Consider the following 25,265-nt stretch of genomic DNA (forward strand, 5'->3'; position numbering starts at 1 on the left):
CCTGGATTGGCCACTGTTGGAAACAGGATGCTGGGCTCGATAGACCTTTGGTCTGTCCCATGATGGCAATACTTATGTACTTATAAAATTCAGGCATATAGTCATCAGGCCCCGGAGCAGTGCAATTATTAGCTATTTGAATAGCGTTTTGAAGTTCTTTAGCGGTCAGGGGAGCATTCAGGCAGCTTCTCATGGGTCCTTAGCAAATGGATTTCTTCTTGGATAAAACACACAGTCCTCCTTAAATGCATCAGCTCTCGAAGTAACTGCCATTTATATGGGGTATTTAAGCCCCAAATATTACATGAAATTACCCAAATTTCCTTAGGACCCATTAGAATGGCAAAATTGAGCCTGGATGCTTCCCCGTATCCCATCCCTCCCCCTCTCATATTTCCCTCCATTATCTCAAACCATCCATTCCCTACCTAATTCCCCTCACCATCCCTACTCCCAGCCCCAACCCCAAAGTTCTGTAGGAAATTCCTCCTCATCCCACTCCTCTACCTGGTAATGACAACTCCATGAGTCCTGGCATTCATCCTACAAGTCCCACAATGAATACTTATCCCTTTCCCCAACTCATTAAATTTCACCATAAATCCATCCTCATTCTACCCACACTCCCTATCACACATTCAGCCCATTGCTCCCTTAATCCTTATTCCCACACACCTTACTTACAGGACCAAGCATTCATAGTATACTTTGTATTGGGAACAACCCCTCCAAATCTTCAACCAACATTCCCCTCATACTCACAACAGCGTCTAGACATCAAAATGTCCTGGATCCCACAAATCTAGTTGAGGCTGCTCTTGATTTTCTGAACCTTGTGATCTAGAACAGCAATGACTCCTGCTAGTACCTTGTGAGGTTTTTTTTTTGTATTTTTGGATGACAAATAGACTACAGACTCGCACATTCACCCAGGAAATAGGATAAGATATATACCTTTAATATGATGCTAGCAGAATAATCAGTTCACATGGCTTCTGGTTACAGGTAGACAGTATTCATGACAGTCTAGCCTCCCGTGCATGGGGAGGGGACTTGAAGGGTCTGGACTGCAGAGACTTGTGGCTGTATCTGCAGAGAAATGGAATAATAGAGCAAAAATCCAAAGAAAAAGAAGAAAAGCTCTAAAGAAGTACCTCTGAAAAATACCAGAGCATAGTGCAATTATACTCTTGCTTTACCCAGCCCAAAACAGGGCAACCAATCAAATATGTACACATGCACAGAGCCTGGCTAGAGTAACACGCATATACAAAAAAAAAGGAGTTTCTCGCCCTCAGTTCCTAACTGATAAGGGAGTGAAGGTCTATGGTGCTTACAGGGAGATTCAGACACACAGCAGTGTAAACATAGGCATGTCAGATAAGAGAAACAGATGTGAGGCCTAGGGAGAGACCTCTGGAATGCTCAATTCAGAGCCTATGTGGACCCAATTTTAACTGACAGAAGCAGGTTTGTTCCATTCTGCATCACCTTGCCCCCACCCCTTCCTTCCCTTTGAAACTGTCATTGACATGCTTCTATGTTTTACTTATATATTATGATATTGTCATAGCAACATAATAGATGATGGCAGGTAAAGACCTGCACAGTCCACCCAGTCTGATGAACAGTCACATTTATTGTCAATTCATGATTAAACCACCAATGTTATTAACTAACAATATTTAACTTGCTAAATTCAACTTTAAGATGTCCTCATATCCCCCTTTGAGATACAGAACACTTGCACTCATAGCATATGATGTGAATGTGGTATAAAACATGTATATTAGATCCTGACCTCTCTTTGATATTTTAGGGACACAGATCATAGAAGTCTACCGTACTGCTCATTCTAGCGTATCCTGATCTGTCCCTATATGGGACACAGACCATAGATGTTTCCCTGGCACTGACCCTCTCCACTGCTCAAAGCACCACCTTTCCATTATAATACATCAACAGCCATGAGGTCTTTTCAGTTTTCTTTTTACATCATTCTTTTGGGATTCTCTGTGTTTATGCCATGAATTTTTAAAATTTTGTCACTTGTATTTGTCTCCTCCACCTCCACCAGGATTGTATTTCAGACATCCACCACCCTCTCTTAAAAAAAAAAGTAGAGAGGTGTGGTAACCGTGTTAGTCCACTCTTAATGGTTATCAATAGAAATCAAACAAAATAAAACATGAAAAAGAAAAGATGATGATACCTTTTTTTATTGGACATAACTTAATACATTTCTTGATTAGCTTTCGAAGGTTGCCCTTCTTTGTCAGATCGGATACTATCTGCTAACACATTTGCTTATTTCCGAGGTCGGAAGCATCAACTTTGAGAGCACAGGTAATGGCTACCAAATGATCACATCGCGCTGGGAGCAACGAGGCATCAAGTCAGCCTCCACCTGTCTTGAGGCCTACTGCTATGCAGGCCCCCCCAGGACTGTCCATCGTACCCGGCCCCAAGGAGGTGTGGGGATTCTACGTCCTCGGTACCGAGGAGTCTCGATGATGAGCGTTGAGCGAAGGCTAAGAAGCACCGTCATCAATCTCCTTCCATGCGTGGTACCGAGAGCTCCGGGGAGCCGAGAGATTCGGCACCCAAAAAGCGTCGGAACCGAGAGGACTGCTGAGGAGGTGCCAATGCTTCGGTCTTCTGGCAGCCTGGTACCGGCTCTTGAGCACCCACAGATTCTGCCACCGGCCCCACAGCCTTTTCCGATGGAGGCTCTCGACGAGCGCATCAGGGCCCTTCTTCCAGAACTCCTGGAGGGATTGCTGTGCCAGTCTTCGTCAGTGTCAGGGGTGCTTGCGTCTTCTGCACCATCTGTTGAAACGGCATCTGGTCCTTCGCCTGTGGTGAGGTCCCCAACTTCGGTGCCACTTGCGGCATCGGCTGCCACCCAGGTCGACTCTTCTTCGACGTCAGCGGAGGAAGCTTCGCTGCAGTCCAAGCAGGGGTCAACTTCTCGACATCACCCTCAAGGTCGTCTTTTTTTGACATTGAGACAGGCTCAGATTCGGGCTGCTCTTTGAGAGCTTTTGTCCGATACCGAGGGTGAGCATTCGTGGGAGGATGGGGAAGATCCCAGATACTTTTCTGAAGAAGAGTCCTGTGGGGGTCCCCTCTGATCCTACTCCGCCCATTGAGGGAAGGATATCTCTGCCTGAGAGTCTTTCTTTTTCCTCCTTTGTTCGGGAAATGTCTAAGGATATTCCCTTCCCTATGGAGGTTGTGGATGAACCCAGGGCCGAAATACTCGAGGTCTTGGATTATCCTTCTCCACCTACAGAGGTTGCAATGGCTCTTTTGCATAACACAAAATCCAGTGGTCCCCAAAAAAGCTGAGTCCCAGTACAGAGTCCACGGAGAGCCGGTTATGGTGAAGTCACAGCTGCATCACGATTCCATGGTGGTGGATTCTGCCCTCAAGAGAGCCAAGAGTACTAGGGACTATGCCTCGGCACCCCCAGGCAGAGAGTCTAGGACCTTGGATTCTTTTGGGAGGAAGACATATCAGGCTGCTATGCTCGCAGCCAAGATTCAGACATACCAGCTCTACACGAGCATCCACTTGCAGAACGCAGTAAGGCAACTGTCTAGTTTGGTCGAAGGCGTGTCGAAAATTCCTGGGCAGGGGTACTTAAGACACTTTTGATGTGACATCTAGAATAGCTGCTCAAGGTATAGTGATGCGCAGACTCTCATAGCTACGTGTCTCTGACCTAGATCATAAGATCCAGCAGTGAGGACTTCCGGTGGAGACGAGCAGCGAGATGGACGTCGCGCTGTGAGCTCTGTCCCGCCTGAATGAAGCCCCAATCTCACCGGCGCCGGACCCGCTCCTGAAGGACCACATGAGCAACGAGGGTAGCAGGGACTGGGAAGAACCTGAAAACGGCCCTGCAGGCGCTGCCCCCAGCACATACAACAATTATTGAAACACAATTATTGAAACATGCGCGAGTTCATCCAAGATGGCGGCGGTAGCGGATGTCCGAAGTTACTGAAAAGCATACCTGGTGGTGAGCAGAGAGACGGGAGTTCCACGGGAGGGGTAAGGCTTGACCCCATCGCGGAGAACAGCGGTAGAGAGTGAGGGAGACCCGTGACAGGAGAACGGGACCTCAGGGACAGCACCCTTACCGAGGCCGGGACGAGGAGCCAGCAGGCCCAGTGTCAGTACGGGAGCAAAAAGTGAACCCGAGGTGTAAGAAGGGTAGAGATGCCACAGCTCGCAGGTGAGAACATCCCTAAGGGGCTGGAGCTGGGCAGCTAGAAGATAAAGCCCCAGGTCTAGGGGAAAGGAAAAAAGAAATCCTAGCAGGGCGGAATCAAAGCACCTCTTCTGCCCGCCCTCGACCCGGAGAGACACCCCAGAATCTGCTCAGTTGCAATGCGGGACCGTAAGCTAAGGTCCCAGCATACTTGACTAAGGATACCCGAGGCCCCTGTGCACAGACGAGGAGCGAGCAGAAATTATACGATTAGTAACAGCTGAATTTGGCACTGGAGTGCCAGGAGGCCATCCGTGAACGGTGTTGCTTAGTGTATGGAGCAATATTTGAAACCCATGCCATCTGGGACCACTCGCAGAGGAACAAAATTTGATAAAGATAGAATCTCACCCCCTAAACCCAGCCACAAAATGACGGATTTGAAAAGCACAATTGTGGGAGAATTTACTGATAAACAATTGGCGCAAATAACAGCAGCAGTGAGCGCAGCTTAAGTCCACGATTTGACTTACTGGCCGGACAATTTAAAAATTTGGAGTTTTCTGGGGCCGAAACAGAGAAGAGAGTGGGAGAGGCGGAAACCCGGATTGCGGCAACAGAGGACTCCAGCTCTCAGAACACACAGGAGATTGCCAGACTTAGGACTCAGCTTAAGTTGCAACAAGAAAAACTAGAAGATATGGAAAACCGAGCACGGAGATGTAACTTGAGAATTGTGGGTCTCCCTGAAAAGATCCCAGAAAAACTGCTTGGACAATTATTAGAACAGTGGCTGAAAAAAGAACTGGCCCTCTCAGACAGTAGAGGAGAGTTGTGCATTGAACGAGCCCATAGGCTGGGGCGCTGGCAACAAAACATGCAGAGTCCAAGAATTGTCATCATTAAAGTACTTAACTACTTGCATAAGGAAGAAATATTACAAAGTTTTTGATTGAAGCGTGACTCTCTTCAGTACGAGGGATCCCCGATAAAGATCTTTCAGGATTATTCGGCAGGAGTGCAAAAACAAAGACGCCGCTTCCATCTAATATGTTCTACACTGGTCACCAAGAATACCAGATTTATGTTACTTTATCCAGCTATCCTAAAGATTCAGCACGGAAACCAGTGGCGCTCCTTTCAAAACGTTCAAGAGGCTCAGCAGTTCCTGGATGCGGAGATGAAAGAACCAGACACATGACTCTTGTGCAGGGTATGAGTGGAGTAGAGACCCAGAAGAGCGATGTGGGAAGGATGGGAAAGGGGGGAGAGGGGAGGGATGTAGAGGAGCTGGGGGTTGGGGGGGAGGTAGGGCTAAGATTTGGGAGGGAAATAAGATATTGCTGTGTATGCAGTGAGATTGTGAAGGATACATGGTGTGGTGAAAGAGTACTGATAGACTGGAAAGAGGCGTCGGGGAGGTGGTGGCTGGGACACCTCTCCGCTGAGATTGTGGGAAAATTGTATGGAAATACTGACAAACAGGTAGAGATTACATTACTCCATTACAAGTTGTAACCTGGAATGTAGGGGGGTATTCACCCACCCATTAAAAGACAGAAAATTCTAAAAATCCTCAATGATCAAAAGGCATCAATTGCATTTTTACAGGAAACACACTTAACATGTGCAGAACATGCCAAATTGAAACGATGGTGGGTTGGAGAAATTTTTGAGTCCCCGGCAGTGGGGGGGAAAGGAGGTGTGGTCACACTGGTGCGAAAAGGTATACATGTAAAAGTTATTAAGGTGGTGGGAGATGCTAGGGGCAGATATGTGCTGGCATCAATAGTACTGGACAAACAACCAGTCTTGCTTTGTAATATCTATGCCCCAAATACATTTGAACAGCGATTTTATACACAGCTCACCCGAGCAATGCAGGGCCTAGGAGGGATCCCGATTATAATGGGGGGGGGGGGTTAATGAAGCAGCGGACCTGGCACTGGACAGGTCTAACCCAACCGGGAGAGAGCGGGCTAGGCTAGGGAGGGGAATAGCAGCGTTGGAGGAGGCATATGCTGTAGTGGATGTGTGGAGAACTTTGAACCCTCTCGAGAGAGATTACACCCATTTATCGAAGGCCCACGCCACTCTATCCCGCATTGACTACATATTTGTAACTGGGGACTTGTTCACACAGGTGGACACAGTAAAAATTGGGCCAATAGTGGTTTCAGGTCATGCTTGGGTGATGGTGAGGCTGCAACTAGATGGGGGGATGAGAGAGGGTTATGTATGTAGATTTCCAACCTGGCTTTATCGGGATGGTCAATTCATACCTCACCTGATTAAATGTTGGAAAGACTTCAGCACCAATAATGAGACTCATAGGGCAGATTCGGTGCTTTACTGGGAGACAGCTAAAGCGGTACTCAGAGGGGAGACCATAGCTTACACAAGCTTTAAACGGAAAGTGAGGAGACAGGAAATCCATAGATTGGAAAGGAGAGTGACTGTTGAGGCGTCAATACAGCCTGGGACACTCTCAGAGACTCCGAGTACAGCTATTAGAGGCGCAGCAGAGCCTCAATGAACTGCTGCATCGCACAGTTCGGAAATCTCTGGCCTATTATAAATATCACCTTTATGTTTAAATCGTTTTTATTAGCATTAACAGAAACAACATATGTTCTTTCAGAATGTACAATAATTAGCAGTCATATACCACTGGATCCACATATTTTCCATTATACATTTCCCATGAGACCATATTATAACCCCTTAGCCCCTATGTAACCATCTATTCCCCTACCCTTCCTTAACTACCCACCCACCCATCCCTCCCTATCCTTTCCCTATTCCTCAAGTTCTAGGATATACTCAGTTAGTTGATCTAAAAGCTACTAGTATTAGAGGTTCAGCAGATGACTCCTAGAAGCAGGGGGTAATGTCTGTAAGAATGGACTCCATCTCTTTAAGAATTGTTGCAAGTCCGGCTCAGATTTACCCTGACACATCTGTCTTTCCAAACGCATTAAAGTCACCATTTGCATTCTCCACTTCTGTGCTGAGGGACCATCAGGAGAGAGCCAATCTGTAAGAATAGTTGCCTTTGCTATAACAGTAGCTCGTTTTATAAAGGCTACGCATCCCCCTGGGACTGGGGGGCTCAGTTCAGGTTTACCAAACAACAGCAACGGAGAATAACGCCAGACTATGGCCCACAGTTTAGAGATCTGTTCCAAAATACTCTTCCAGAATTTCTCCACCTGTGCACAGCGCCAGAACATATGTCCCAAAGTCGCTCCCTCTCTCCCACATTTGGGGCATGCCCCATCTGGGGAAGCTCCCATATGGAACGCTCGCCGTGGAGGAACATGAAGTCTAAGGGCAAAGCGATACTGCATCTCCCAGTGTGCCAACAGCGGAGAAGTTCGATGGATGGTCAGGACATGATTTTTGAACACGTCGGGCGCAACAGCTACGTTCAGGTCTTTCTCCCATTCCCCAGCATATTTTGCATAGTCCAGCTCCAATTTATGATCTTTAATATGTCTGTGGTGGTATTTCAAAGGCACCTTCTGTTGGGAGTTAAGTGAAAACGCCTCCGCTACTTCCACTTGGACATCTTCTGCTAGGTCTTCCCATTCCAGGCTACACACATAGTGTTGTAGTTGCCAGTAGTGAAAGTAGTCCCTCAGAGTTAACAGTTTTAACCTTTGAAGTTCTGCGAAGGCTTTTAATCTCCCTTCCTCTGTAAGTATTTGTTGAAAATAAATTATTCCTTGCCCTTCCCAGCGCTTGAACACAACATATAAGTCTCCAGGAGGGAAGTCCGGGTTCCCCCTCAGTGGTAGGTACGGAGTAGTTTTATAGGAGAAATGATGCATTTTGCAAATCCACTTCCAGGTTTTTTGCGCAGTTTGTAAAATGTTAGTGTACTTCAAAACAGGAGAAGTTCCTCTATTCAAGCCATGCAGGGCACTGCTAAAATGAAGGGGGTGAAGTAAGTTTTTCTCCATTTGGGTTGCCGAGAAATCTGTAGTATTGCGGAACCAGTCATTAATATGTCTCATTGCACATGCTACCGTCATGTGCCGCATGCTTAGCAAACCCATTCCCCCATACTCCTTTGGTATCTGCATCACTTCCAATGACAATCGTGGTCTTTTCCCCCGCCATAAGTATTTCCGTAACATTACATTCAGTTGTTTCTCATCTTTATTAGAGAGATACAATGGCAAAACCTGAAAAACATACAACCAGCGTGGAACTATCATCATATTGTACAGCGCTATGCGTCCCATGAGAGAGAGAGGTAGCCCCTGCCATTGACCCAGCCTGATTGCCGTTTCAGACATCAGCTTTTGAATGTTCAGGCCATAAAGCTGGGACATGTCACTCGGGATCTGCACCCCCAGGTACTTGATGGCTCCTTCTGCTCTGCGTAAAGGGAACTTAAACCCCTCCATGCCATCGGGACTGGATTGAATGTGCATGATACGGGATTTCTCTAAGTTGACTTTGAATCCCGAGAGCGTACCAAAGTGAGAGACCCTATCTATTAGCACACTGAGGGACGCAGCCGGTCTAGTGGTCATTACCAGTAGGTCGTCCGCAAACGCTAAAGCTTTCACCGTCTCTCCCCCTACCTCCACTCCAGCTATCTCCCTTTCCCTTTTTAGACTCCTCAACAGGGGTTCAATCGAGAGAAGAAACAGGGCCGGAGATAATGGACAGCCCTGCCTCGTACCCCTCGCTATGGGGAATTGAGTTGTTCTTGAGCCATTAATCAGTACTGCAGCTGTGGGGCCTGAGTACAGAGATTGGATCGCCTGGTACGCCCATCCCTTAACACCCATATGTTGTAACACTGCGAACATGTACTCCCATCCCACTCTGTCGAACGCCTTCTCAGCGTCCAGACTCACCAATATTGCCTCTTTATCTGCACAACAACATTGTCCCATTGCCAAAAGAAGACGCCTCACATTTACTACAGCATGTCTGTTGCGTACAAAGCCCACTTGCTCTGGTTCTATTAATATCGGCATCAATCTCTGTACTCTGTTTGTTAGAAGCTTGGCCAGGATTTTTGTATCTACATTGATTAGTGATATGGGCCTATAAGAATCTGCCTGTGTTTCCTTTCTTCCTGGCTTCAAAAGTAGCGTAATTAACGCTTTATTAGCATAAGCTGGAAATTCTCCAAGTTCCACCACCTCATAGTATGATAGCAGCGGCCCTATTATTGACTGACCTAGTATTTGGTAAAACTCACTGGAGAACCCATCGGGCCCCGGAGCTGAATGGGTAGGAAGGGCCTTAATTGTCTCCTGCATTTCCTTCCCGGTTATTGGTTTATTAAGCTCGTCTAGCTCTGTCTCGTCTAGTCTGGCCAGACCTGCACGCTCTAAATATTGATTAATGGAACTTGCGGAGTGGGGCAATGGCGCCGAATACAAATCTTGGTAGAAGTCTTGGAATACCTGCGCTACCTTTTCTTTTTGATTTTGGATATGGCCCTCTTTGTCTTTAACTGCCATGATTGCTCTGTTTCCTCCCCAGGTTTTAATTATTCGTGCCAACATGGCCCCTGCCTTGTTCCCAAAGCGCTGTAGCCGATATTTCCTGTATACTAGCGCCCTAGAAGCTCTATCATGAAGAAGGGTGTTCAATGCTATTCGTGCTGACTGCATTTGTTCTTTAAAGTAAGAGTTAGGGTTACTAATATACCTCCGTTTTGCTTTTTGGAATCTTTTTTCTAGATTGGTAATCGCCCCAGTAATTCGTCGCTCCCGCTTAGCTGTGTAGGCTATGATTGCCCCTCTTAATACTGCTTTAGCTGCTTGCCAAAACAGGGATGGCTGATTTTTGTGGGCTGCATTAAACTTCTCATATTCCTCCCAACTTTCTTGTATATATCGTATGAATTCCTTATCCGCAGCCAAATATGCTGGGAAACGCCAACCCGCCCCGCCTCGAGATGTTTCTGGGTCCATCAAGTCTATCCATGTCATCGCGTGGTCAGAAACCTCTTCTGGTCCAATCACTGCGTCTACTACCTTGTGAAACAAGCACTGATCTACAAGGATATAATCTATCCTTGACCAGCTACCATGCGCCCGCGACAAGTGAGTGTAGTCTCGCGAGTCCGGGTGTAAGGTCCGCCACTCGTCCACCAAATTTAGTGATTGCATGAACTGTGGAAGGGCTCTCGATCTTGTTCCCCCCCTGCTAGCCCGCCTAGGTGTTGAGCAATCTAATGTTGGATCTGCTACAAGATTAAAATCTCCCATTATAAGCAGAGGGACAGCTCTACGGGAGAGACAGCGCTGAACCACCCGCTCATAAAATGATTTGTCAAATAAGTTTGGCCCATACATTGCCACTATCATATATTCTCAGTGTTGAAGCCACAAGTGAACCATCAGGAATCTCCCCTGGGGATCTCTCTCTATAACTTCTGATTTGGCTACTAGTCCCTTACGAATCAAGATGGCCACCCCTCTACTTCTCCCCTCGGCAGGAGCCGCATGTACTTCCCCTACCCATGCACGCTTCAATTTCTGGTGTTCTTCTGCGGTAAGGCGGGTTTCCTGTAAGCAGGCCACGTCCACTCTGTGTTTTTTAAGGGCCGCTAAAATTTTTGTTCTTTTAATTGGGGAGGAAATACCTCCCACGTTCCATGTAAGGAACCGGACCGAGCTGCTCTTAGTCATTGCTATGCCCAGTTGTCATATAGCGGTGAAATTTCCTTGATATGCGGAACTCCGGGGCCCAGCTCCACCCGTGTCCCTTCCTGTCTAACCAATTAACTCCTGCATCATGTTCTATTGACCTTTCCCCCTCTTTGTGTCCAGCATTTTGCCGTTCTCTAAATTTATCCCAGAAATCTTTTCGTGATGCTTCCCCTCCCTCTACCCCATCTCTCTTACCACCCTTCCCTCCCCTCCAACCACCCTCCCTCCCTTCCCCTCCTCTCTCTCTTATCTCCAACCTTGCACTCCCCTCTCCTATCCTCGATCGGGTGTGCAGAGTCAACAATGGTGGGGCCTCCTCCCTCCCCCATCCCCCCTCCACATTCTGCTAAACACAGTAAACCACAACTAAAACATAGCCATCTCCCCCTACAGTAAAAGTACAACGCTGTGAGTTGCTTCATACGTTACTTACAGTTTATTACTTAGCTATTCAACCAACATTCTGCTGTCCAACTGGGACTTAACTTTGGTAAACAGGGCGTTCTAGCTCCTGAAGCATAATATTATGCGTTTCAAACTATCAATTCACCCCTGTTCCGAGCTTTTGCAATCCTGGCTTTGAAGAGCTTCCTGAGCTTCTACTGGAGAGTTGAAAATTCTCCAGGTGCCGTCCATGTTAATTTTTAGTTGCGCAGGGTAGAGCAGCAAAAACCGCTGGTTCCTCTCTGTAAGCTGCCTGCAGATTGGGGTGAAAGCTTTCCTACGTTCCTGCAAGGCTTGGGAATAGTCCTGGAACACTTTAATGTTAGCTCCATCCAAGTTTAGGGAGTCCCATTTTAAACGCGCCCCCCGTAGAATTTCTTCTTTGTGCACAAAATTATGCACCTTGACAATCACGGCTCTTGGTCGAGTTACATTGTTAAATCGTTTCCCCAATCTATGAGCCCTTTCGAGGCAGAGCGGCCCCATGCTGTCAGAGAGGGCGAATTCTGATTTTAGCCAGCGTTCTAATTGTTCTGCCAGGGAGCGGTCCGGTATCGACTCCGGGACACTGATAAGCCTCAAGTTGGACCTTCGAGACCTATTCTCGAGGTCATCCAGCTTCGCTGCATGCGACTTCAGTTCTTTTTGCATCTCTTGCATTGACGCTGTCGCTATTACTGCTGCGTCCTCTACCTCCGACACTCGTGCCTCAAGCTCACCCGTTCTCTTAGTTGTTTCGCCAAGCTGCGTCTCCACACTTGCCAGCCGCTCGGAGATTTGCTTTAGTTGCGGCTCTAGAGCGGTCTTTACCGCTTCTGTGAGTTGTTCCAGTTGCGCTTGATGGAACCGCGGCACTGGGTCTGCTGCCGGGCTCGGCGCCATCTTGCTTTCGCCGAGCCCTCGCTGTTTCTCGGGTTCTTTTTTCGTTGTTTTCCCGGTCATCGCTCTGGTTTCTCGAATAATGTAAGAGTCCATGCGTCTTAATCTGCTCCTATTAACGCTTCCTTGTTTCTTAGTGAATCAGGCCAGTTTATGGAGGGTCTGAGGGAGGGAGAGCCCGAGAGTGAAGAAGGCTGCGACCTCTTCTCTCAGCCCATCACGTGACTCTCCATAAATATCACCTTTATAAGTTTGCAAATAAAGGAGGGGGTTTTTTAGCGCGGGTCATGAGTAGAAAAGCAGGTTACCGCAAGATACTCACATTAAGGGACCACCACGGATCACTAATACATAAGGATGACGAAATTTCAGGAATATTCAAAGCGTTTTTTGAGCAGTTATACAAGCCGCAGGAGGATCTGGTCACACCCAGTGAGGCTTACCTGGCTAGTGTGGAGTTACTCCAATTGGAGGTCAAGGAGTTAAGGGTGTTGAATGCAGAAATTACTGTAGATGAAGTTATGTGGGTAATTAAACAGAGCCCTTTGGGGAAGGCACCGGGCCCTGATGGAATGAGGAATGAGTTCTACAAGTTATTGCAGAAGCCCGGTCCTGACCGAGGTCTTTAACTTAATCCAGCGGGAATCTTTGCTATTGCACATGAACCAGGCCCATATAACAGTATTGCTGAAACCAGGTAAGCCAGCTCAGCACCCAGAGTCTTATCGGCCAATTTCACTTTTAAATTCAGAGGCCAAATTTCTGGCCAAACTGTTGGCCAATAGACTGGCCAGATACCTTCCCTCTTTGGTAGAAGAACCACAAGCGGGATTTGTAAGGGGTAGAAAAATAGCAAAGAATATGAGGAGAATACTCCTAGCGTTGGAGAAAACACGGAGAGACGGAATGTCAACAATGTTAATTATTTCGATGCCGAGAAGGCTTTCGATTGGGTGGATTGGGGGTTTCTTTTTGAAACACTTAAAGCATATGGTGTGACTGGATTTATCCTGCAGGCGATTAGAACTTTGTATACTGATCCCAGAGCGAGAGTCTTGGTTAATGGCCTCGTCTCGAATTGGTTCCCCCATTGGTCGAGGCACATGCCAGGGATGTCCTCTTTCACCGTTACTTTTTGTTTTAACACTCGACCCGTTGATACGGGAGATAAGTAATAACACAGACATAAAGGGAGTACATATCCAAGATAGGGAATTTAAACTAGCAGCCTTCGCGGACGACCTGCTGGTGTTAATAACTAATCCCAAGAGTTCTCTGGGACACCTTATGGAAAGCATATGGGGACTATTCCGGATTCCACTTAAACCTGATAAAATCAGAGGCCTTGGTGAGCCCAGACATTAGGAAGGCAGACTGGGAACAGTTCCCATTACGGTGGGCGACGGGGTCATTTAGATACTTAGGTATTCAGTTAACATTGGACCCAGCGCAAATATATGATTTTAATGTCCCTCAGTTATTGCGAGACACGAAGGTGCAGTTGGCTAAGTGGAGCTCTCTGCCATTATCACTTTTGGGTCGGATTCATTTGTACCGCATGTTGATATTTCCGAAATGGTTGTACGTGCTGCAAGTATTACCAATACGGATATGGAAAAAAGATCTACAAGTGCATCAGAGACAGGTAGCCCAATTTTGTTGGGCCGGGAGGAAATCAAAGCTTAAATGGGAACATCTTAGTGGGGCCCAGGTGAATGGGGGGTTGGGGATTCCTGACATGCGAACATACAATCAAGCATGCCTTTTACGATATTTAAGAGATTGGGTCATGGGCACGAACACCTATACAGACATACAGTTAGAAAGCAAGCATTTTAGCCCCTGGCACCTCAGTTACTTATTACACGCAAACTTTAGAAACCTCCCAAAGCAAGTTAAACATAGCCTGCTTTTACAGCCTCTAAGATACTTGTGGAGAGAGATGACAAAACTTTGGAAGCATAGCTCAGAGAGTAGTGTATTGTTGCCAATCACGGGTAATGTGGAGTTTTCACCGGGGAGAGAAAATAAAATTTTTCGAGACTTGGGGAAACAGGGAGTGACACTTTTGGAAAATTTTGTACAAAAGGATGGGACAGTTATGGATTATTCAGAGTTCGAGAGGCACTGTGCTGTAAATGACAGCAGAAAACGACCTGCATGGTCCATCCAGTCTGCCCAACAAGATAAAATCATATGTGCTACTTTTTGTGTATACCCTACTTTGATTTGTACCTGTCCTCTTCAGGGCACAGACCGTATAAGTCTGCCCAGCACTATCCCCGCCTCCCGCCACCGGCTCTGCCACCCAATCTCGGCTCAGCTCCTTAGGATCCATTCCTTCTGAACAGGATTCCTTTATGTTTATCCCACGTGTGTTTAAATTCTGTTACCATTTTCATTTCCACCACCTCCCGCGGGAGGGCATTCCAAGCATCCACTACTCTCTCCGTGAAAAAATACATCCTGATATTTTTCTTGAGTCTGCCCCCCTTCAATCGCATTTCATGTCCTCTTGTTCTACCGCCTTCACACCTCCGGAAAAGGTTCGTTTGCTGATTAATACTTTTCAAATATTTGAACGTCTGTATCATATCACCCCTGTTTCTCCTTTCTTCGAGAGTATACATGTTCAGGTCAGCAAGTATCTCCTCATACGTCTTGTAACGCAAATCCCTTACCATTCTCGTAGCTTTTCTTTGCACCGCTTCAATTCTTTTTACATCCTTCGCAAGGTACGGCCTCCAAAACTGAACGCAATTCTCTAGGTGGGGCCTCACCAACGACTTATGCAGGGGCATCAACACCTCCTGCTGGTCACACCTCTCTCTATACAGCCTAACAACCTTCTAGCTACAGCCACCGCCTTGTCACACTGTTTCGTCGCCCTCAGATCCTCACCCCAAGATCCCTCTCCCCGTCCGTACCTATCAGATTCTCCCCGTCTAACACATACATTTCCCGAGGATTTCTATTCCCTAAGTGCATCACTTTGCATTTCTTCGCATTGAATTTTAATTGCCAAACCTTAGACCATTCTTCTAGCTTCCTCAGATCCTTTTTCATGTTTTCCACTCCCTCCCGGGTGTGCACTCTGTTACAGATCTTAGTATCATCCGCAAATAGGCAAACTTTACCTTCTAACCCTTCGGCAATGTCACTCACAAATATATTGAACAGAATCGGTCCCAGCACCGATCCCTGAGGCACACCACTACTCACCTTTCCCTCCTCCGAGCGAATTCCATTCACCACCACCCTCTGGCGTCTGTCCGTCAACCAGTTCCTAATCCAGTTCACCACTTCGGGTCCTATCTTCAGCCCATCCAGTTTATTTAAGAGCCTCCTGTGGGGAACCGTGTCAAAAGCTTTGCTGAAATCTAAGTAGATTACGTCCATAGCTCGTCCCTGATTCAATTCTCCTGTCACCCAATCAAAGAACTCAATGAGATTCGTTTGGCACGATTTCCCTGTGGTAAAACCATGTTGTCTCGGATCTTGCAACTTATTGGCTTCCAGGAAATTCACTATCCTTTCCTTCAGCATCGCTTCCATTACTTTTCCAATAACCGAAGTGAGGCTTACCAGCCTGTAGTTTCCAGCTTCTTCCCTATCACCACTCTTGTGAAGAGGGACCACCTCCGCCATTCTCCAATCCCTCAGAACCTCTCCCATCTGCAAGGATATGTTAAACAAATCTTTAAGAGGACCCGCCAGAACCTCTCTGAGCTCCCTCAATATCCTGGGGTGAATCCCATCCGGTCCCATGGCTTTATCCACCTTTAGCTTTTCAAGCTGTTCATACACACTCTCTTCCGTGAACGGTGCTCTATCCACTTCAATCTCATTTGTACTTTTTTCAGTCCATCGCGGTCCTTCTCCAGGATTTTCTTCTGTGAAAACAGAACAAAAGTATCTATTTAGCAAATTTGCTTTTTCTTCATCATTATCCACATAGCGGTTCGCAGTATCTTTTAGTCTCACAATTCCCTTTTTAGTCATTCTCCTTTCACTTATATACCTGAAGAAAATTTTGTCACCCCTCCTTACATTTCTAGCCATTTGTTCTTCCGCTTGCGCTTTTGCTAGACGTATCTCTCTCTTGGCTTCTTTCAGTTTCATCCTGTATTCCTCCTTGTGTTCCTTTTCTTTAGTTTTTGTGTATTTCTGGAACGCCAACTCTTTAGCCTTTATTTTCTCAACCACTTGCTTGGAGAACCATATCGGTTTCCTTTTTCTCTTGCTTTTATTTACTTTCCTTACATAAAGGTTCGTGGCCCTATTTATAGCTTCTTTCAGGCTGGACCACTGTCCTTCCACTTCTCGTATTTCCTCCCAGCCCATCATCTCCTTCCTCAGGTATTCCCCAATTTTACTAAAGTCAGCACGCTTGAAATCCAGAACTTTGAGTTTTGAGTGGCCGCTCTCCACTTTAGCTGTAATATCAAACCAAACCGTTTGATGGTCACTGCTGCTGGGGGATTGTTAGCGAAATTAGCCTATTTCCAACTTTCCCACTATATACATGGGCTCCCCACCGCAAGTTTATTACCAGATTTTGGGAAGGATATTAGGGAATTTTTGACTGGGGATGCAGCAGGACAAATTTCGGTGTCATGGTTTCACAGGGCACTAGAGGCAAAACAACCCAATAGAGATGTTATGAAGGTCGCTGAAAGATGGAGGTGGGAGGTCAAATAGCAGAAGGGAAGATTTTAGCAGCGCTCCAGGGAGGGGCAAGGGTGGTACATAGTGCTGAACTACAGGAATGCCACTTTCGAACCATACACAGGGCATATTTTTCAGCTAAGCAGGCGTGGTATGCAGGAGTGGTAGAAACAAGTGAGTGTCCCAAATGTGCTGAAGCAAATGCATCCTTTAGCCACGGTTTGTGGCAATGTAGAGAGATACAGGGGTTCTGGTCAGCTCTCTTCCGGTTTTTGAGTTGGGTTCTTGGATATCAGGTAGACCTGTCCTTTGAGGGGGTGATATTGAGCTCCATGAAGACATGGAATAAAGGAACTTTTGAAGAAAAGATGTTCCTTAGCAACTCTGTATTTTGGGGAAAAAATGTATTCTTAATCACTGGACAGCAGATAAGAGCCCCTCATATTGGTATTGAAGAAATAGGCTCCACGAGCTTATGTTATGGGAACTACAGGATGCCCGCAACACACTGAAGAGGAGACAGAGATTTATAAAAATTTGGGGAGCGTATATACTCAAAATATCCCCACGAGCGCGGAGTCAAGTTTTGAATATTTTGGGTTAGTCGATATGCATGGAATGAGTATGATAGAAAGCACGAGGCAGAATCAATGTGTCGGACATTACTGCAGGATGGTTGAGTTTCATGGTGGAGGGGGGGAGAGATAACAATAAAAGTTTTGAGGTTATTATTATTACTGTTTTCAATGATAAAGGCTTTGGAATCACATGAGGTTTGATGGATATATTGCAGATTAGTAATATGTGTACCTTTTAACAATTGTATTGGATAGAGAAGGGGGAGAAGGGGTGGGGCCTTTGGGGGAAGGGAAGAGGGGAGGAAAGTTCAAATAGTGGAGGAGTGGCCTAGTGGTTAGGGTGGTGGACTTTGGTCCTGGGGAACTGAGGAACTGAGTTTGGTTCCTGCTTCAGGCACAGGCAGCTCCTTGTGACTCTGGGCAAGTCACTTAACCCTCCATTGCCCCATGTAAGCCACATTGAGCCTGCCATGAGTGGGAAAGCGCGGGGTACAAATGTAAGAAAAAAAAATGTATTGGACAATGAATAGTTATAGTTGAAATGTTATAGCATGGTCTGTTGATGCTTTGGAATTTGAGCTATGTAAGTTTGTAATGCAATAACAGTGGATTAAAGATAATAGAGGGAAGGAATGGGAGGGGGATAAAACGACAAAAGCTTGATGACGGAAGACAGCAAATTATCTTAGTTGTTCACTTAATTATGACTGAGTTTTTATACATTCAAAAGGTGGAATGTGTTTATTATTCTGAAGGTTCATCAATAAAAACGTTGAAACATAAGAAGATAAAACAAACATCATGGCACAGGAGAATGACAACAAGACAAAGAATTCCCTCAGCAACGGGAGCTAACAAAGTGAAAAGAAAGGGAGGGGGGAGGTTACTATGGACTGATTTCTAGCTGGTTCCCACTGAAGTCTTCCACTCCATCACAACCCAAGCCCTGCAATTAACACTTACATTTCTGTTGCCACTTTCACGGAGATGGGGGGGAGAGAGATCCCAATATGGTGTTTTCAGACATGCAGGCTGCTGTTTATCATAGCAGCTAATAGTCTCTTTATGTAATGCAATGTTTTACGTGCATACTTCATTACAAAAATGTAATAAAATAAGATCCAACAGTGAATGGCAGATGTTCCTTGGGGGGGGGGGGGGGGGGGGGGATAACCTTTTTGACGAAAAAGTAGAGGATGTGGTCAATCAGATCAAAAAGCACCATGATGCTATAGATTCTCTCTCCCGCCGGGTGTCTTCTGCTACCACCTCTTCATCCAGGAGTTTTTTTGGAGGGAAGAGGAGTGCTCCATATTCCTATAACAGGCGTAGGTACACTCCTGCTTCTCGGCAGCCTACCCAGGCTTAGTCCCAGCATGCTCGTTCTCATCAACAGCGTGCGCCTGAGGCCTCTTCGGCTCCCCAGCAAAAGCAAGGGACGGGCTTTTAGTTTAATTTCTTTTCGATACAAATATAAACAAGAGCTCACAACATAGCAACAAAGTATGGCAATACTGGCGCTCACATTTAAGAAGTAGCTATCTATATCTAGGTTCAGATTAAGTGAAGAAAAGAGAGATACGGACTTTTGACTGGCTCAAGTGCAGCATAGCCACAGTGAAAGTGTCTGTTTCGGACAACTTACTGGTTGGGGGGGAGGTTAATATCTTTTCACCAAAGGTGGCCTCTTCTAACCTTCGACCGGTGGGTTCTTCAAATAGTTCGGTTAGGATACACTCTCAGTCTGGAATGCAAGCCTCCAAATTGCCCACCGAGAGTTCATTCTTACAGCTCCCAGCACAAGCAGGTACTTGCAGAGGAACTCTCCGCCCTTCTAAAGGCCAATGCGGTCGAACCCATTCCACCAGGGGAAGAAGGGCTGGGATTCTATTCCAGGTACTTCCTTGTGCAAAAGAAAACAGGGGGGATGCGTCCCATCCTAAACCTAAGGGCCCTGAACAAATTCCTAGTTCGAGAAAAGTTCAGGATGGTTTCCCTCGGCACCCTTCTTCCCATGATTTCAGGAAAACAATTGGCTATGCTCTCTGGACTTAAAGGATGCCTATACCCACATCTCAATACTCCTAGCTCACAGGAAGTATCTTCAATTTTGGTTGGAAATTCAGCACTTTCAGTACTGTGTACTGCCCTTTGGCCTCGCGTCTGCGCCCATGGTTTTCACAAAGTGTCTGGTTGTTGTCGCAGCATCGCTACGCAGACTGGGAGTGCATGTATTCCCTTATCTCGACGATTGGCTGGTGAAGAGCACCATGGAGGCAGGCGCTTTACAGTCCATGCGGATGACTGTTCGAGTGCTAGAGCTGCTGGGGTTCGTGATCAATTATCCCAAGTCTCATCTCGTCCCGGTACAAAAATTAGAGTTCATTGGAGCTCTGTTGCACACATGAATGTCTCTAGCTTATCTTCCCCAGGAAAAGGCAGACAATCTTCTGGCCCTCGTGTCCATGGCTCAAGCGTCTCAACAGATCACAGCTCTGCAGATGTTGAGAATCTTAGGACACATGGCCTCCACAGTTCATGTAACTCCCATGGCACGCCTACATTTGAGATCAGCTCAATGGACCCTAGCTTCCCAGTGGTGCCAGGCCACAGGCGATCTAGAGAATGTGATCCATCTCTCCACCAATTTTTGCCGTTCCCTTCAGTGGTGGACCATTCAATCCAATTTGACCTTGGGACGTCCATTCCAAATTCCTCACCCACAAAATGTGTTGACGACAGATGCATCCCTCCTAGGGTGGGGAGCTCATGTAGATGGGCTTCACACTCGAGCTTGGTCTTTTCCAGAAGGGGGTCTTCAGATCAATCTCCTGGAATTACGAGCGATCTGGAACGCTCTTAAGGCTTTCAGAGATCATAAGTACATAAGTAATGCCACACTGGGAAAAGACCAAGGGTCCATTGAGCCCAGCATGCTATCCACGACAGCGGCCAATCCAATCATTCTGATTGAGACAGGTTGCTATGTATTACACCAACAAGCAGGGGGTCACCGGATCTCGCCCTCTGTGTCAGGAAGCCATCCGGATGTGTCTTTGGGTGCACCATCACTGCATGTTTCTCCAGGCCACGTATCTGGCAGGCGTAAACAACAGTCTGGCCGACAGGTTGAGCAGGATAATGCAACCTCACGAGTGGGTACTAAACTTAGGCGTTGTCCACAAGATCTTCACCCCTTTTTGCTACTCAGATCAATCACAAAGGCCCTCAATTCTGTTCCAGACTTCAGGCCCACGACAGACTAGCGTCAGATGCCTTTCTCCTGCATTGTGGGACAGGCCTTCTGTATGCGTATCCTCCCATACCTCTAGTAGGGAAGACTTTGCTGAAACTCAAGCAAGACTGAAGAACAATGATCCTGATTGCTCCCTTGTGGCCTTGTCAGATCTGGTTCCCTCTTCTTCTGGAGTTGTCCTCCGTAGAACCGTGGAGATTGGAGAGTTTTCCGACTCTCATCACCCAGAACAAGGGGTCGCTTCTACATCCCAACCTCCAGTCTCTGGCTTTCATGGCCTGGATGCCTCTTTAGGTCTTTGAGGGTGTCTCCTGAGTCTTGCTTACTTCCAAGAAAGATTCCACGAAAAATTCTTTCAAATGGAGGAGGTTTGCCGTTTGGTGTGACAGCAAGGCCCTAGATTCTCGCTCTTGTCCTACACAGACCCTGCTTCAATACCTTCTACACTTATCAGAGTCTGGTCTCAAGACCAACTCCATAAGAGTTCACCTTAGTGCAATTAGTGCTTATTATCAACATGTAGAGGTTAAGCCTATCTCTGGACAGCCTTTAGTTGTTCGTTTCATGAGAGGTTTGCTTTTGTCAAAGCCCCCTGTCAAACCTCCACCAGTGTCATGGGATCTCAACGTCGTTCTCACTCAGCTGATGAAAGCTCCTTCCTGCTATCTGAAGTACTTGACCTGGAAGGTCATTTTCTTGGTGGCTGTTACTTCGGTTCATAGAGTCAGTGAGCTCCAAGCCCTGGTAGTGCATGCACCTTATATCAAGTTTCATCATAACAGAGTAGTCCTCTGCACGCACCCTAACTTCTTGCCGAAGGTGGTGTCAGAGTTCCATCTGAACCAGTCAATTGTCTTGCCAACATTTTTCCCCCGTCCACATACCCGCCCTGGTGAAGGCAAGTTGCACACCTTGGACTGTAAGAGAGCATTGGCCTTTTACGTGGCGCGGACAAAGCCCTATAGACAGTCCGTCCAGTTGTTTGTTTGTTTTGATCTCAGCAGGAGGGGAGTCGCCATCGGAAAATGCACAATCTCTAATTGGCTAGCGAATTGCATATCTTTTTCTTATGCTCAAGCTGGGCTGACTCTAGAGGGCCATTTCATGGCTCATAATGTCAGAGCCATGGCTGCGTCAGTGGCTCACTTGAAGTCAGTTTCTAATTGAAGAGATTTGCAAGGCTGCAATGTGATCATCAGTCCACACATTCACATCTCACTACTGCCTTCAGCAGGATACCCGGCGTGACAGTCGGTTTGGGCAGTCGGTGCTGTAGAATCTGTTCAGGGTTTAGAATCCAGCTCCACCCTCCTAGGCCCATTTTTGTTCTGTTCCAGGCTGCACTCTCACTTAGTTGTGTTTCTTTTCAGGTAAATCTATGTTATGTCCTTGCTGTTGTGAGGCCCAATTGACATTTTTTCATTGTTTTGAGTGAGCCTGGGTGCTAGGGATACCCCAGTCGTGAGAACAAGCAGCCTACTTGTCCTCGGAGAAAGTGAGGATACATACCTGTAGCAGCAGGTATTCTCCGAGGACAGCAGGCTGATTGTTCTCACAAACCCACCCTCCTCCCCTTTGGAGTTGTTCTCTGTCTTGCTTTTTATTCAACTGAGGGGCTTTACATTTGATACAAGCCGCAATATTCTGAGCTGTTTGAAGTTTTTTGTTGATAGACTTTTAGGCCTGAGTAAACATCATTACAGCATCTACCCTCAATTCATGTCCTCTAGTTTTACTTCTTCCCCATCTCTGGAAAAGATATGTTTGGATACTAATACCTTTCAAAGTATTTAAACATCTGTACCATATCTTCCTTATCCCTACTTTCCTGTAAGGTATTCATATTCAGGTCTTCAAGTCTCTTCTCATATGTCTTTTGGCACAAAGCCCATACCATTTCCATTGCCTTCCTCTAAACTGCTTCAAGTCTTTTTATGTCCTTAGCAAGATATAGCCTCCAACCTGAACACAATTCTCCAAGAGGGGCCTCGCCAATGACTTATACAGGGGCATTAACACATGGTCACATTTTGCTGCCTTGAGATCCTCAGACACTGTCACCCCAGGGTCCGTCTCCCTATCCATGTATATCAGTTTCTTGCCCCCTGGCATATACAGCTCCTTTGGATTTCTACTTGCCAAGTTCATCATTCTGCAACGCTTTGCATTAAATTTCAACTGCCAAACATTAGACCATTCTTCTAATTTTTGTAGTTCACGTCTCATTTTGTCAACTCACTCTGAGGTATCCACTCTCTTGAAAATCTTTGTGTCATCTACAAAAAGGCAAACTATTCCTTTTAACCCTTTGGCAATGTCACTGACAAAATATATTGAATAGAATTGGCCCCAATACCAATCCTTGAGGCACTCTGTTACTCACCTTTCTTTCCTCAGATGCAATTACATTTACCACTACCCTCTGCCATGTTAGTGAACCAATTTCTGATCCAGTTCACCACTTTGGGTCCTAATTTCAGCCCACTAAATTTATTCTTGAGCCTCATATGAGGAACCGTCTCAAAGGCTTTGCTCAGATCCAGTAGACTATATCTAGTGCATATACTCAATCCAGTCCTCTGGTTACTCAGTCAGAGAAATCAATCAGATTCACAGTTTTCCTTTGGTTAAAACCATGTTGTCTCGGATCATGCAATCAATTGGATTCCAGGACGTTCGCTGTCCTTTATTTCTGCAGAGCCTCCATAACCTTTCCAACCAACAAAGTGAAGCTTACCAGCCTGTAGTTTCCCACTTCTTCTCTGTAACAACTTTTGTGAAAAGGAACCACATTCGCTGTTCTCTAGTCCTGTGGAACCTCTCCCTTCTCCAAGGATTTATTAATAAATCATTAAGAGTACCCACTAGAACTCCTCTGAGCTTTCTCAGTATCCTGGAGTCTTATAACTTGTCTACTTTCAGTTTTTCAAATTGTTCAAAAACACATTTATATTATTTTCTTCCCCACTGCTGTTTTGCTTTTGCTTTTACTTTTACTGGGGTGACTACATAAAAGGACCTGCCTTCATGTGTAACCCTCACCTTTTAATTTAAATGCCTTGAAATGTATTGTCTGAGTTTCTCACAAAGGATTCTTTTTCCTGACACTGTCAGATGTTGCCTTTTATTTTCCCATATATTACCCCATCCTCCTATGTATGTAAAACCTTCTTGATATTCCAGATTAAGCAAGTGTCTCCATTCTACCTGGTAAGTAAGCCTTGCAGTTCTTTTGCTTTAATCCCAGAGTATTAATAGAGTTGAAAAATGAACGTGTGGAGCTACTGTTAGTAATATGCAATTTATCCCTAATATCAGGTGTGGTACCGGAAGATTGGCCAATGTAACGCCGATTTTTAAAAAGGGTTCCAGAGGAGATCCGGGAAATTATAGACTGGTGGGTCTGACGTCGGTGCCGGGAAAAATGGTGGAGGCTATTATTAAGAATAAAATTACAGAGCACATACAAAAGCATGGGCTACTGAGACAAAGTCAGCACGGATTTAGTGAAGGAAAGGATAGTGAATTTCCTGGAAGCAAATAAGTTGCAAGATCCAAGACAACATGGTTTTACCAAAGGGAAATCGTGCCAAACGAATCTCATTGAATTCTTTGACTGGGTGACCGGAGAATTAATTCAAGGACGTGCTATGGATGTAATCTACTTAGATTTCAGCAAAGCTTTTGACACGGTTCCCCAAAGGAGGCTCTTAAGAAAAGACGTTTTAATACCCCTGTATAAGACGTTGGTGAGGCCCCACCTAGAGTATTGTGTTCAGTTTTGGAGGCCGTATCTAGTGAAGGATGTGAAAAAAATGGAAGGGGTGCAAAGAAAAGCTACGAGAATGGTATGGAATTTGCGTTACAAGACGTATGAGGAGAGACTTGCTGACCTGAACATGTATACCCTGGAGGAAAGGAGAAACGGGTGATATGTTCTCCGAGGACAAGCAGGCTGCTTGTTCTCACTACTGGGTTGACGTCCACGGCAGCCCCCTCCAACCGGAAGAAAACTTCGCGGGAGGTCCCGCACGCAGGGCATGCCCACCGCGCATACGCGGCCGTCTTCCCGTCCGTGTGTGACCGTTCCCACTCAGTTTTTTCCTTTCCGCACTGGAGAGAGACGTGTTCACGTCCCTTTCTTAGTCAGCCCCTGAAACTGGATTGCGGCCTAGCCCGCGGTTTTTCTTTATTAGTGTATGCATTTGCGTTATTTTTTTCTTTAAAATAAAAACCCGAAAAAGAGTTTTCCTTGTTGTTCCTGGTCGCGAGGGCGCGTCGTCGCGGCCGCAGTCATTTCTTTCTTTTTCAGGTGTGCTTTTCACCACCACCATCGACGATTTTGACTTCGCCGACGCGATTTTTCCGTCGATGTCCTTGAAGGTCCCGAGCAGATTCAAGAAGTGTGGTCGGTGCGGCCGGCAGATCTCGCAGACCGATACGCTTGGTGTCTCCAGTGCCTCGGCCCGGAACATAATTCCAAGACGTGCACCTTGTGTCTCGGTTTAAGGAAGCGGACGCAGGTGGCGAGGCA

The 25,265-nt window shown here is 46.3% G+C and overlaps 1 protein-coding gene and 1 long non-coding RNA gene across 2 annotated transcripts in view; one reads left to right on the forward strand and one right to left on the reverse strand.

The window, feature by feature from the left end:
- The window catches only part of STAG1 (stromal antigen 1), a 1,758,022-nt gene that overhangs the window by 1,462,373 nt on the left and 270,384 nt on the right, over window positions 1-25,265 (forward strand).
- LOC115478634 lies at window positions 1,278-17,054 on the reverse strand. The gene is made up of 3 exons (XR_003943558.1): window positions 16,979-17,054; window positions 10,056-10,066; window positions 1,278-1,287 (listed from the first exon to the last, which is right to left on the reverse strand). It is a non-coding gene; the product is annotated as an uncharacterized LOC115478634 (long non-coding RNA).

Source organism: Microcaecilia unicolor, chromosome 10 (assembly GCF_901765095.1).
Source record: "Microcaecilia unicolor chromosome 10, aMicUni1.1, whole genome shotgun sequence".
NCBI lineage: Eukaryota > Metazoa > Chordata > Amphibia > Gymnophiona > Siphonopidae > Microcaecilia > Microcaecilia unicolor.